The sequence below is a fragment of the Plectropomus leopardus genome, chromosome 19 (assembly GCF_026936395.1).
Source record: "Plectropomus leopardus strain MGB_pleo_1.0 chromosome 19, ASM2693639v1, whole genome shotgun sequence".
Taxonomy (NCBI): domain Eukaryota; kingdom Metazoa; phylum Chordata; class Actinopteri; order Perciformes; family Serranidae; genus Plectropomus; species Plectropomus leopardus.
The window spans coordinates 26,871,029-26,886,623 of NC_142194.1; the positions used below are offsets into that span (position 1 = coordinate 26,871,029).

The window sequence follows — 15,595 nt, forward strand, 5'->3', positions numbered from 1 at the left end:
AGGGAAATAAGTCCAGCTCGGCTTTCCCCACTTCACGTGAAAGGCATAGAAAAGGCACTGCGGGGAACTTTTTAGCCACTTTAAATCTGCTCAGTGAACTTCACAGCCCTTTCCCACGCCAACCTGGCTGGAGGTGCACACCATGGGGAGTGTTTGTGTGTGTGTGTGTGTGTGTGTGTGTGTGTGTGTGTGTGTGTGTGTGTGTGTGTGTAGAAGTGGGCAGAATCTCCTTGAGAAAAATGCACACACAGTCACACTCCCCGAAACGTTATAGTACATCTGGAAAAAGAAGAAACCAAATGAACGACTTTTGAACTTCATTACGTTCCTGTGTTGCTTTGCGCCAAATGATTCTTCTCCCTCACTGCGAATGCTCCTAATTGATCATAAAATCTTAATTAGCTGGATGTCCCTCTGTCCGTCCAGGCCTGCGAGAGGCTGTTTCTCGATCACTTATTTATTACGTTCTTAATTGCAATTTCACAGTGAGTGCTCATGACATTTAGAGACCTTGCAGCACTGGACGGAGCTGATTGAGGAAGAAGAGGGGCTGTTAAGAATCCAATGCGGTAGTGACCACACACACACACACACACACACACACACACACACACACACACACACACACACACACATACACACACGCATACTGTCTCTGAAAAATTAAGATAAAACTGCGAGAGACCTGCTGCAACGGGTTGCCTACTACTCGCCGCCTAGAAGTGTATGTTTCTGCACATTTACAACTCATTTGCATCAATAAATACATTTTGTTGGCAACGTAATGTAATGAGAGGAAATAGTTATAGTGAATATAGGGCTGGGCGAAATGCCTAAAAAAATTTTAAAAAATAAATAAACAAATAAACATATATATATATATATATATTTGTTCCGTCATAATTACTACGGCCACCAAAGGCCGTCGCCGAATGATAAGTATGAAAATGGGCTGTAATTTAGGCTTGTAAAAACTACCTATGGTGTTATGTTTTGGAGGAATATTTTTTTCTAACATCATGTAAACGTACTGATAGACTGTAATTATGTAGGAAATAGTGACACTTCTATCCCAAACTCGGTGGCTTTTTTATGGGACAAGATCATCAAATTCTGATTTAACTGTTTTGCATTTTGCTTTGCACTTACACACTGCTGCACCTCTCAAAAATGTTGTAATTTCCTCAATTTTGTGCATTTTATAGACTCTATTTTTAGTGTTTTTTTTTAAATTAATATTATCTTAGTGGGTTTTATTTTCCATGTTAAGTTATGCAATCTGGGGAATCTATTTATCCTTTTTTTAGCTTACATTTACTATTATTATCAAGTGGGTTTTATCCATGTGATCATACATTCTATTTTTGTATCTTATTTATATCATTATGTCTTTTCTTGTGATTGGTGCATTTAATTTACTTGTTGTGAAACACATGCATTTCTTGTATGAAAGGTGCTATACAAAAAAAGTTTATTATTATTATCATCATCATTATTATTAACTTCAAAGATTGGATAAAACATTTCTTGAAGGGCTTGAGTTTTTCCCAAAAAATGATTTGTCAAAGTAAATTATGAATTTATAAACATAAAGGTTACCTAAAAAATTCCAAGCTACAGTGTGCTCCTATGGCAATTATATGAGCATATGGCACTAAAAATACCCCACATTGGCCTGATGTTACCGACTGCACAAACGCCATCGTAATAACTTAGAAACTCAACCACTCTCACAGAGGGACAGGTTCAGCCCCACTCAGTGGCGGCAAACAGCTTTCAATAAGCATGGCTGAACGAGTTACCCAAACAGGTGCTGAGCAAATCTAGAGATGCTTCACTCATCTGGAGAGCGGACACGTGTTTGCAAAAAAAAAAAAAATTCTGTGAAAAGCAATAATTTGTAATATTTTGTGGTCCTGGCCTGTTGTCTCTGTATCTGATACATAATTACAACTAAAGAATGAGCCGGCGGGGGATTACGAGAGGATTTGGAGGGTGATCTCTCATCCTCTTCTCTCTTCCCTTGCTTTTGCTCCAAAAAGTTTCAGCTGCTTATCTTATCCCTCAAGGAGACACAGGCAGAAAACGCAAAGCGTGATCAGCTGAGGGAGGGAGACCATGAATTTATGTACATGCGGAAGTGTACACAAACACAGCCGCATCCAATTACACACACAAACACCGAGCATGGCTCGCTCACACACTCATAATCTCTTGCTTTCTCGCTCTTTCTCCCTGGCTGCTCCCTGCTGGCCTGCCTCTTACATAAGCAGATGATGTGTGTTAACTCCGGAGAGGCCGATAGAGTTGCGGTCTAACAAAGGGTCAACAGGCTGGCAGCGGAGGGCCATGGGTATAAATAATATTTCCTTCAGTGGCTTTGAGAATCTGTCAACTCTCGTCTATGCAGACGGTGGTTGTGAGCGGAGTCAGGGACATCTGTTCACTTCAGACACTTTCATAAAAATATATGAAATACAAGTCAACTGTGCTTGGCATTTCCATACCCATTTTACAGCCAGTGTATGGAATAAATTGACAAAAAGAAAGGGTTATGCTACATTCCATCAACCTCAGAAGCAGGAGCTGCAAATAACGTCACACCTGAGTTGACCATGTGCCACTACAAGTCAGAATACCAAATACCAAAATAAAAAGCAGCAGCAATACCACATTAGCCATGACTAGCCATTGTTGAAATAAACGTATTGATTGTTTAAGTTGTAACATCACAGAGATTTTTAAAAACATGGCAAGCCCAGATTGACTCCTTAGAAGTGTAATTGGACAAACCTATACTACATTATTTATTTGTTTTTATTTTATTTATATAATTTTATTTTATTTCAATTCATTTTGTGTTTCATTTTGCTTTTTATGTTTTATTTTATGTATTCATTTATTGAATCTTATTCTATTTTTTGTTAATTTATTTATTCTTGTATTTTTAGTTTATTTGTTCACCTGTTTATTTCTTAAATTTATAGTTATTTCATTAATCCCATTTTAATTCTTCACTTTATTTCATTTGTGATTATTATACTGTTTGTTAAACCTGTGAAGTTCAATAAAAACATTAAAAAATAAACAAGAAATCTGTCTCTTGCCAGTCCACAAGTGTGAAATGTTAGAACAACACAGTATTGGAATACAACTTTAAAACAAAGAGATGGTTTTTAACCAAATAAGAAAAACTCCCTGAGTCTTTTCTAGAAAGACTGACAGATATGGGAGAAATCAAAAGAACACAGACTTTGTCAAACCTACAGGAAACCCTGCTCCTCCTTACATTTCGCTGAGATAGTATCTTGCATCCGCATGGGTGCAATTTAAATTGTCTCAGTCTGAGCTGTCTCCATAACGCTGATGTGCTCAGATTGATATAAAGGTGGGGCTGACATTGAGATGACATGGATTTCGCTTTCATTATTTCCACCTCTTAATGTTACGTGTCATCATGCTTCTGTGAGAAAACCTCCTCCAGGCAGCGGTGTTAATCTGATCTGTTCAAGGGCGTTACAACATCCCAAATGTCTCCCCGTGAGTGCTGGCACTGGAGCTACTCCCTGTCGTTCCATTAGAGAAACCATTGTGTCTGCCGGAGGGAGTGACACGGAGAGAAAGGGAGACAGAGGTGAAGACTTGCTGTGATTAAACATGTCAGCTATATGTGTTTCGGGACAGTTGATTTGGTCGTCTGCGCCACCGCTTACGGCTCTCACAGCACATGTGTAACCCTGCAGATCCGCTGACAGACCAGGACATTACCTAAAAGCGCATCCCCTGTGTGTATATTATACTGCATGTTTGACAGCTTCACCTGAGGGACAGCCAATCATGTGCGTGTATCTCCCGGGCCCCGCACTGTCACACGACGCGATTCCATAATGTGATTTTGACCTTGAAATGAGAAACTGTGTTGGGCAAATACTGAGGATATTGGTTTTCACAGTCAAAGCGAGACCATGTCAAGATAGCTTGTCTCGTGTCACTCCGCCCGTCGCTGCTGATGGGTGTGAACTTCTTGCTTCATAAGAGATTTGCAATAAAAGGCCTGATGGAAAGATTTAGGCGGCGCCGACCGCAGCACACGGCTAATATCTGACAAGTAGACGGAAGGGCGCAGGTTGACAGAGGAGCAATATAGTCATATTTTTTTTATGATGATGATGAGATTAAAGTTTGTTGATTCCCAAGAGGACACAGAGTCATTGCAAAAAGGAAATGGTCAAATATCAAGTTATGGCATTCAGCAAATTAAAACAAAAATTTCAGCGTAATGTGCATTTCCACAGCTCTGCTTCTCATGTCACCACTCTGCTACTCCGAGTCTCTAGATTTAACTTGAACACTGGTCTCACACGTTAAAGGGACAGTTCACAGCAAAATCAAAAATACATCTTTTATCTCTTTTACCTCTAGTGCTGTTTGTTAGTCTAGATTGTTTTGGTGTGAGTTGAATTTTGGAGATATCAGCCGCAAAGATGTCTGCCTTCTCTTCAATATAGTGGAACTAAATGGCACTTAGCAAAAAATGAACAAAAAATTTTTTTTTAAAAAACATTGAAAAAAACAGAAAAAAAGAGGGAAAATGAAAAAAAAATTGAAAAAGGGAAAAAAAGAAAAAAATATTTAAAAAAACAAAACAAAACTCAACTGCAATGTCTCTTTCCAGAAATCACGACCCTCCAATTCTAGATAATACACTCTGTGAAACTGTTGTGGTCGAGGCAACTGTACATGGTGCCATCTGCTACTCAGTAACCAGTCACATGCGCTAACAGTTTGGTGGCGCAGCATCGGGGGCAAGCTGGGGTTCAGTATACTTCGACATGTTGGCTGGAGGGAATCAGCTGACCTTCAATTAGAAGACCACCCACACTACTAATGAGCCACAGCCACCCCAAGTTGCAACAACTTCACAAAATTATGTAAATACAACAAAATTATGAGTAAACTTTTAATAATAAACTAAACTTAATTGTTTTATTAAGTTATCTTTTTCAAGGCAATGGATTTTTTAAAGTAAGAGAGCAAAGAGCAAAAACAGCTCTCTGCTTAAAAAATAGGCTGATAAAATCAGAGAAAATTATGAATCAAGTGCACTTATCTATTGCCTGCAACAAAATAAAAGCAATATGAGTTGTAATTGTGAACTTTTATGAATTTACTTTGCTAGTAACATGTGTAGGTAAAAACTAGAGGCTGTAACTTGGTTCACTTTGTGCGTCGTGTGCATGTTAGAGAGCTCTGTGGTGGAGAGCTCTTCACAGAGCAGTGTTACATGTCAGTCAAGCCCTCAGCGTGGGCTAAAAAAACCAAGAGATGAGTTAGTGGAGGACAAGGAGGTCGAGTGGGAGAGGAGGAAGCAAAGGAGGAGGAGGAGGGGCAGATGGAGTAGTGAGGATGAAACATCTGCACAGCATGGGAGATGACAGAGCAAAGCTGATGTGACAGAGGGCAGGACAGCTGTGGGAGATGACAGATAGAGAGAGAGAGAGAGAGGGGGAAAAGACAAAAAGGCAGGGAGAGGAGCCGATGGGATGCCGGCGTGGTCTGTCAGAAACGAACGCAGTGAACAGGTTGAAACAAACAGCAAATGGAGAGCTAGGCTCTGAGGCGAGCTTCAGGTATTAGCTGGATGAAATATCCAAAGCTAAACTGGTGAACGGAGCTGACTCTGATGGTCTGAGCTGAAGGATGACTCAACTCTCTGGGTGATCTTTGGACTTGAAACCCTCTTTTTGCTGCAAGCTTTCTCTGAGACTTCACAAATTGTCAATCTCTCCCACTTAGCTGTAGAAAAGTGACCTCCTGCCCAAAATGCCACTAATCACTGTGGCCAAGAGCGTTTCGCTATGAAAAGGAGGGATAAAAAATTTCATCAGTCATGTTGGACCCGCAAGTCTGTTAATATTATGTTGTAACTATGTGCATTAAAGGGTCAGCTTAAAAAAAAAGGGCCAGTGGAGGATCCCCCACACCCCCAACATAGATCCTACCTAAGCACAAAACATCCTAGAAATGATCTGAATTACTAGAAAGTCCTAAAATCCTTGAAATATCCTAAATCCAACAAACATCCTAAAATCTGAGAAATGTCCTACAATCCTAAAAATGTCCTAAAATCCTAGAAATGTCCAAAAATCCCAGCTGCATCTTAGAAACATTCTAAAACCCGAGAAATGTCCTACAATCTTAGCAATGTCCTAAAATTCAAGAAATGTGCTAAAGTTCTTGAACCCAAGAAATGGCCTACAATCCAAGACACGTCCTAAAATACGAGAAATTTCCTAAAACCTTAGAAACATTCTAAAATCCTAGAAACGTCCCGAAATGTCACGAAATCTGATGTCCTAAAATCCTTGAAACATCCTAAAACCCGACAAATGTACTACAATCCTTGAAACGTCCTAAAATAAAAAAATGAATCCGAATTTCCTGAAATTATTTGGTAAAAACAGTGTCAAGTATGAAAGAGAAACTCTGGGCCAATATTGGAGAGTAGCTACAAGCTACTTTCCATTAGAAGAAGTCAAGCTGCAGACACTTGCACTCACTCAGGCATAATCCACCTCTCCACTGTCCAACCATATATGTTCAGTATCCTGAAAACACCAGTGTTCCACCAAAATATGGCAAAAGACAGCATAAATGTACTGACGGTGAGATTCAGTAAGCTCACTTTTATAATCTCCTCTTTGTTGTATCATGACCTCTAGCAAAGGCTTACGTGCACCATCCTAATCCCTCGTGTGTTCAACCCTTGAAGGTCATGTGGAGGGCGCGCAGCAGGCGCAGTCTGCCCGCCTCAACATCTGATAACAGTTGACCTGTGACTCCATACAGTTGAACACACAGACAGGATTATCCATTTTCAGGGCTGGAACAATGCCTTGTGGATTTGTGCAGGATGAGCTTACAACCATGACTGACTACTTCTGAGTTACTGAAATGTTTGAGGCCACATTTTGTTTTTCGGCGCAGTCCCCCCTTGGCTGTTTGATCAGAAGGTAAGAGACAAGAGGAGGGCCAACGGCGCTGAGGACGGTTACAATCAGGGTCGAGCGGCTAATTAAACAGCACATCAGTGAGCACAGGCACTCTGTTGCCTGCTGTGCATGTAAACGGGAAAAAAAGGGCAGCCATGCCGAACCCTGGCTTTCCAGCTCAATCCAGTCCAACGCAGAGCTCATTACAAAGATGTACAATCGGGGAGGTTCTTTTGGAAGAAAGCGTGAACACCTACAACGGCTTTGAAGCAGAAAGAAGCCAAACCTGACTAATATCTCTGACGCAGGATGCAAATTTAATGAATCCAACTTGTGCACTCATAAAACCTCAGGTTTCTCATCACCATTTATAGTATTTCATAAGCTACAACAAGATCATATTAGCATCGTCATTAATCTCACCCTTAATTACCAGAAGCACACAACTAAGGCTTTCCTGATTAATCTGTGAAGACTTTCATTTGTTGCAGCACCGCTCTCCTTGGGGTCTCTCTTTTTCTGTTCATGGGGAGTGACGGGGCAGTAGTTTTATTTGCGCCACTTGAGCAGAAGACAGAAGCCATTTTGCTCAGCTGAGCAGATCTTAGGGCGTAATTACGCCGGCTGATTGGTAAATTAGATTAGAGTGTGGAGGTGCATGCTGTGTAGGAGATGGAATGAAATACTTTGGGACTTTGTTGATCAGGCTTCCGGAGGTACGACCCTCGATTTCTCTTGGAGACAAACACGTGTTCATATTCTACATACTTGTTTCTTTGAAGCCAAGTTGCCATAATCATTGTTGCCATTGCATTACAGCTAATAATTTAATATTTTAATTTGCAAGTTAAATATACCAAATGTGTTAAAAATTTATGTTGCATTATACAACAAGTAGTTCCGACCAAGCAATCTGAAGGGTCCACAAAACATTCAGAATGTGCTCATATCTGCATAACAGCACACCTACAAAAAAGATTTTTTTCTGAATCATAGCTCCAGGAAACATGATATTATTTTTGCATTAATGCAAGTAGAGGGCGACAGCATGTGTTATACCACTGCCACAATATTGATGTTAAAATTGTACCTCTGTAAATACAGCTCACCAAATGTAACAACCAACTCACTAAGGGTGTAAACTATAAACTAACACAAAGACAACATCAGTCCGCATCAACCACCATGTTCTGGAGAGACACGTTATAAACACTGACAAAAAGTGCCATTTGTCTGTTTGACGAGAAAACAGCAAACTTATCTGCAAACAAAAAAACACTCAGTCCAGATCTAGGCATGATGGGAAATAGAGGCTAAGTGATTGGGACCGCAGTGAAACGTGAAAGGCTAAACAGCATCAAGAAGCAGAACATTTCACTAGCAAACAACATTTTATGAATTTTGGAAATGATGATACCTCTAACTTTTTTTATGAACTTTGACTTTTGGACTTTACCTTGCTTTTGAGTTATTGGAAATGTTTGTCATCCTCCAAGGTGAGAATTGAGATGGGGAGGGGTTGGAGGTATGGATGACCCATTGCTGAAGGTGGCATGGCAACCAGGATGGTGGTGTAAATGGATGATATGGGATGATGGTAGATGGATGAGTTTTTAATTTTTTTTATTATTTATAAAGCCCATTTTCACAAAACACATCAATAATGTAAACAGAAGCATGTCATATTACATTAACGATAGGTGTGAAATTACTAAATGCACTCTATAATAATATTGAGGGTGTTGATAAGGGTCTCATGCATATATTGATAGTGGAGGCGTGGCTCATAATAAAGGCAGTAGAGGGTTGCATCAAGCACGATTACGGAATCGGCGCAACCAGGACCCACAACACAGGCGTAGCTTCAGGCAGGACCACAGAAGTGGCAAAATCAAGGCCACAGTCAAGGCGAGCCAGGGGAACAGTATCAGTGCAGCCACAGCAAGACCATGACCAAAGGCAGGATCACAGCACCAGCACAGCTAACACCCCAACTGAAGGACTCTAAACAAAAAAAAACAGCCTACACAAATGTGTAGAACTACTCATCAAGTCTATAATAAATGCCAATTTATATATACTCCCATAAAGTTACTGCTCTGCAGTGTCCATTTTAGTTTTGCATTCGCTCAAAACAAGCTATATCCACCATAACACAGCCATTTTACAAGCATATGAATTCAACATAAACATTTTGAAAATGAAACACATTTTTTTTAGCCTACAGCTCATAGTATGACTCACATTCATCTTACCGTTCAAACAGTATAAAACGCAGTTGCCAACAAGACTCAATGCACTCACATGAAGCTAGCTGCATGCTGCTCTACCAGCTGAGCCACCAGGCACCCCAGACTACCTCACTTTAGAGACATTGAAATAATATGTATCAAAGGTGCATATTTAATGCATTTAATGTTCTCCTGTCGACTAGGCTTTGACACACGCTAAAAATGAGTGCCAGGTGTGAGTACTTGCCAAAATTCAACAAGTTCAGATTTGATTTTGCAGTTCAGTTCAGTAACATTCAGCTTTGTAAGCACAGATGTAAAGAAAGTATTATTGCTGGTTCAGTACATCTCAAATCAATTAGTGTATTACATTTACCGTACCTTAGAAATATATCATAGGAATAAAAAATAAATTGCAATGAATAGACACCATGGAGTGGCAGAACTGCAAATACAGAACTTAAAGAAATTACATTATGTACCTCTAATCTGCAGAGAAAGATGAAAGAACATAAAAAGTAAGTTAAATGAATAAGCAATGACTTCTGGGTTTGTAACTTGCTCAGAAAACTTTCTGGCGGTCTTTTTTATCTGTGGCAAACACTAGCAGAAGTTTCATCACATTGGAGAAAAGGGGTTTATCATTATAATTGAGAGCAAAGATCAAGAAAAGCCCTTAGAAACCTATTTGGAAGCTAAAATGTTTACCTCCGAGCAGCTCAGAAGCCTCTAAGATTTTAATTTCTTATGCTGAACAAATAAGATCTTGTAAGTAATTTTCCTGATTGGTCCCGAGAGGTTTTGGTGGCAAAATATCAGGTGCAGGCACTTTGTTATTCTAGTGTTTGCCTGGATGTCTTTTTCTATTCCCCTCTAGCTAACCTTTGGACGATACACACTCCCTTTCATTGACATGCTCCACCAGCCCCTAAAGCAACAGCTTGTTTCCGCTCCTGCTATCTGACCATTGTTGATGGGAAGGGCTCCTCTGGGGACGTGTCGGCATTTATCTACCTGTGGAGCTGGTCCATCTGCCCAGATCTAGCAGGATTGAAGGTAGGTGTTGCTGGTGACATATAGAACGGGAGGAAGAAAGGGGGTTAGGTATGGAGGGGGAGGCGTTGTAGATCAAGGGGGATTTTCTGCTTGTCAGCTCCCTTCGTCTTTTCCGAGAGGCAAGGAGGGAAGCGGTGCAGCTGTCGCTACACTATCCACCAGGGTACTTCAAAAAGACGCCCAGATGTTCAACACCGCGGCGTACACACACATCATCAACCACCCCAACCTAGCCCCCCAAACTGCACACACACACACATAAACAGGGAGACGGCTGGTGAGAACATTACCCACTTGACTTGAAACTCCCATTGCATTTGACACGTCCCTCCCATCCTTGTCTGCTCCCATATTATACTGGCATCTGCAGCTGTTGCCAGATCACACATAATTTGCTCCCTTACTTCCTTGTTGTCATGCCAAAAAAACAAAATATTTTTGTTGTACCACGCCCAAGCTTCTACTGAAACTATTTTTATAAAACTAGAGCATCGGGCTGCACCACAGACACAATGTCAGCACACTGCACCGTGGGTGGCCGTAATTTGCTGTTTAACAGGTATCCAGATGGCCCAGTTGATTGGACCATAATGGTAGTATCATCAAAATGGTTGTATCATCAGCTCCTGTACTTTTAAGAATCTGCATAAATACAGGAAAAAACGGTATTTGTACATTCTATACCGTGCCATAACATTCAAACACAGGAGCGCTACTCTGTGTTTGAATGTTATGGCACGGTATAGAATGTACAAATACCGAATTCACACCTCCTTATTTTCTTTTTAAAGTGTAACTTAACCCCTTACTTTTGGCTTAAGTGCCTCCTCCCTGGAATGTTAAACTAAGGCTCAAAAAATTGGAGGAGAGCTAAGACACGCCCAGTCACCAAACTGTGCCAACTCTCGATCCACAGAACCTCCCTGCCAAATTAGTCAGTTGGTGAGAAAACGGCGACGGAGCAGCAACAGGGGGCTTGGCTGATGATGAAAGCAGGCTCCTGCTACCAGCACCAGCCAATAGCAAAATTCAATTGCAATAGCCAGGTTTCAACCTTTAGAGGGCAGTCACTGTGCACATTTATACACAATATGTAGAATTTTCATACTTAACACTCAAATGTCGAGTTAGACTGAATGAGCTGGACTCAACAATATTACGAAATACCCATATAAATACCCATAGAGATGGCTTTTCAATCGAAAAAAAAGTTGTTTAGGGTTTAAGTAACTCTAACATACAGCTGTCCATTTAAAAATTGTACAGCAACTTCATTAGTCCAAATATGGCAGGATTACTCTGTTAGGGAACAAGAGTTTTCTGAGTGCATTCATCAGGCTATGCATTGCAGCTTCATTATTTGTCCAGACACCTTGAAACCAACCAGTACTCCTATTGTGCAATTATAGCACCTGGATGCCTGTTTTCTGTATGTCAGTCAGTTTGTGGACATATGACTAAAAACAGTTTATTGGGGAAATTTGCTCCATCCACAATAAAAATTAAAAGAGACAATCCACCTCCAAAATGTTACCACATAGGTTGTTTAACAAGCATAAATTACAGCCCATTTTTATGCTTATTGTTAGGCAACCACCTCTAGTGGCCATAGAAATTATTACGGGAGCAAAGGAGGCAGTAAGGTGGCATGATAGACAGAGCGACACAGTCTGCTTATCAAAGTGGACGGGTCAAACAAACACAGGACTGTCATCCAGGAGACTGTCCATGAAACCAAAAGTCAAGTATTTTAACAACGTTCCATAGTGTGACAATATGTAACCCCTGTAACGTAAGCTATGTTACCTTCGATTTCCACACATAAGATATCATTTGACTACAATAAAGTATTTTGGTCTTATCAGATGTAGCCAGCGTAAATCTGGGCCAAAACTTCCTCTTCCATGTGCCAGTCTTTTGGCTAATCACTCAGTACATTTACATGATGTTAGATAGAGTTGAATTATTGTGTTAGTCCAACTAAAACTGCACTTTTAGTGTGTTTTAATGTGGTTGGGGGTTGATTTACTCTATTATGTATATGCCTCAACTGGACCTGAACTGGCCTAGGCATTCTGCACATACTTCAAAGTCCCTGCACTGGGCTTCGACCTGGAAGTCAAACAACAGTCGGACCTCACTATAAGCACGAGAAATAGCGTGCATCTCATTTGTACAAAAAGTAAAGCGTAGAGTACGTACGTACACTGCCAAAAAGTCAATGTTGTCACTGTTCAACATTATTCTGGTTGCTAACTTGTTTGGTATGTGATGCAATGGGTCAACCAGAGGAAGGTCCAATAGCATCTAACTGAAAGGGAGCAAATTGCAACCTTTTATGGCAGAGTCAGACACACACTTCTCACCCCGCCCCACATGTTACTAATGCAGACAGGTTGGAGTTACTCTGTTACACATACTTTCAAATGGTAGGAAGCCTTTTTTGTTACATTCCTGAAATGTATGTGTAATACATCAACAGGCCTACACCCAATCATTGATAAGAACTTCTCTAAGGGATGTCTACTGTATTTAAATAGGTCAAAATGATCCTTCCTTGCTAGATGATGTAATCTCTAATCATTAACTCCAATATATAAAGAAGTCATGAATCACAGTCAATTAGGAAAGACCTTATTAATAATACATGATGCACGCTGTATATGTTACAGAACACCTTACTGTTTACACCACTGCTTCCTGACTGGTTCTCCCTCAAGACAAAGTTCAGCTGGAGTATCACACTTCATGAAATAAGAAGCATAGCAACAAGGAGAACGCAACAAGGGATTAAAAGCAACATTCAAATATAGCCTTATAAACATTGCAGCAGCAGTTACAGCCAATTCTGTGTTATTAAGTTCTCTCAACTTGTTTTCACCAATAAAAAATAGTTTCATTTTCTGTGTCTTTTGTTTAGCCATTTTGTGGGGCGAGCCTTTTGCAGACTTAGCTACATTCATGTATTTAGATACAGGGTGGGATTAGAAAGAATACAATTATCATACATTATATGTGGGTGTTAGTGGCTGTGACAAACATGGCCAAACCCATTCAGTACTTTATCCCCTCTTAACACAGGGCTCTCCCCATCATGACGAGACAATGAGAGTTCTTCTCATGTCCCTGACTATTTACTGCTGTCTGGGACGTGCAGAGTTTCCAATATGAACACAGCAGCTCAAGTATACTGACAAGGGCAAATGATGACTCTTCCTGTCACAAACAAGGGAAGAGTGAGGATAGAAGAAATGACTCAAAAATTACTAAAAAAGTACAAAAAATTACCTGAAAAGTTGTAAAAACAAACAAACAAAGAAAAAAAGAATAAAAAACATACAAACAAGGCAAACAAGACTTTGAAAAGGTGCCTAAACATTGTATAGTTGCGGTAACATTGTAAGAAGAAATGATCCAAAAATGAGCAAGAAAATGGTAAAAAGAACAAGAAAATGTGCTGACACTAAAAAAATAAACAAATAAAAACAGAAAACAAAAAGAAAAGAGAAGAAAAAATAAAATAAAACAGGGTAAACAAGATGGAAAAAAGTGCTTTAAAAATGTATGATAATTCTGTAACATGAAAAACACATATATAATATATAAAAAAATCTCTACTAATTACAATCACAATGTAGTATAATACTATACTACATTTTATACCAAGTTACTCAATGACTTTTTTCATGATTTTGAAAGAAATCCAAGATTTTAATACTTGTGAACGGTGTCTGAAAGCACCACAAGAAAAGTGTCTTCGCTTCAGGTTTTAAAGGGTTTAAGTCACGTTTTGGACTTGTTGATGATTCAGATACTCTTTCGTTTCTGGGAATGGCACAATAACATTAAATCTGGACAATCTTTATTGCATCATGTTGCCCATCACAGCCAGATGTAATTATATACGGAGCTCCGGGCCACACTTTGGTGAGGTTATCCAGAGTTTTGGATGGAGACACCAGGGAAGGCCTGGCAGGAACAGATGAGAGTTATTAGCCGGAGAGAAAGGATTTAATTGATCTACGATTTTTCACTGAACTGTGTGAACAGTATTAATGCGTCGTCTCTAACGTGCCTGTTGATTTGCAGGAGAAACTGTGTCGGACAATTTATCATAACGACAAGTTTGATGTGCACATATGCACTGTGGTTTCTTTGGTTACTTTGCAAAAGTCTGGTTGCACAAAATTTACACTGACATCATCACTTCAGTGAGAGACTGCAGATGGAATAGATTGCTGCTGTCTTCAGACGGCTGCAAAGAAAATCACCAGAGGAAAAGGAAAGGCCTTCGCTGTAGACTTCTAACTGTTATAGATTACAGATGCTGGTTAAGTACCCCTCATTACTCTTGATTCTGTGTGTCCAGCATTAATGCAAAAACAGGAATCTAATGTTTTTGTCTGTGTGATGACAGGACAACTGGCTATTCAGCTATACACATTTATTATACTTTTTTTCAAAGCATGAGCGTGTTTGATTTTAGAGCAGTTTAAATGGATATGCCTTCATCGAGTAAAGTGACCGAAATGTTATGGAACAAAGTGAGCAGATCTGTTGATCTGCCCTAAACAAGCAGACTGTGTTTTTTGCACCAAGATCACAGCAGTGGAGTGGCACTGCCAAACCCTCTACTGTGAAACGAGTGACCAAGATACTACACCACTACAGTTGAGGAGATTACCTCAAAGAAAATACCAGCTCACCAGTGGGAAGCTGTGTTCTGCACCTTGTACTGACACCAAAAAAGAGACCTAAAACAGAATAATGAAATCCCATTGTTCCGAAAGCGTATAATCCCAAAGCCCCAATACTACAATAAATGTCCCATAGGACCAGAGGCCCATTAATCCAACAGCCCGTTATCCCAAGAGCAAATTACAGAGAGGTCATTTCTCAGAAAATTTGCGATACACTCTGAAATGGAAGCACAAAGCTAATTATTATGCAGAATGATACCCTTACCTTAAACGAGGGCAAAGAGCACTAGATAACAAGTTTAATCACAGTTGAGCTTGGCATCTAGTTTTTTTTTCCTTTTTACTATTTGGTACCTTATTTTGCTATAATTTGGCACCTTTTTTTTACTATCTTTAAAATTTATATAGTTCTTGTGCTTGCTGATGCTGTACACACGTGGCTGCTGTAACACTGCAAATTTCCCCGTTGTGGAACAAGCAAAAGGATTATCTTATACATCGTAGCTACCTGGCAACTTTAAGGTTTCTTTGGAAAACATGGGAACTCTATAGTGGACCTTTGTCTTTATTGCTTTGCAGATCTTACTGGTCAAATAACTTGCATACATAGCATGCT

At 39.9% G+C, this 15,595-nt stretch overlaps 1 protein-coding gene across 2 annotated transcripts in view; it reads right to left on the reverse strand.

Moving 5' to 3' along the window:
• The window catches only part of ca10a (carbonic anhydrase 10 (inactive)a), a 360,009-nt gene that overhangs the window by 97,928 nt on the left and 246,486 nt on the right, over positions 1 to 15,595 (reverse strand). The gene's annotated exons all lie outside the window — the stretch shown is intronic.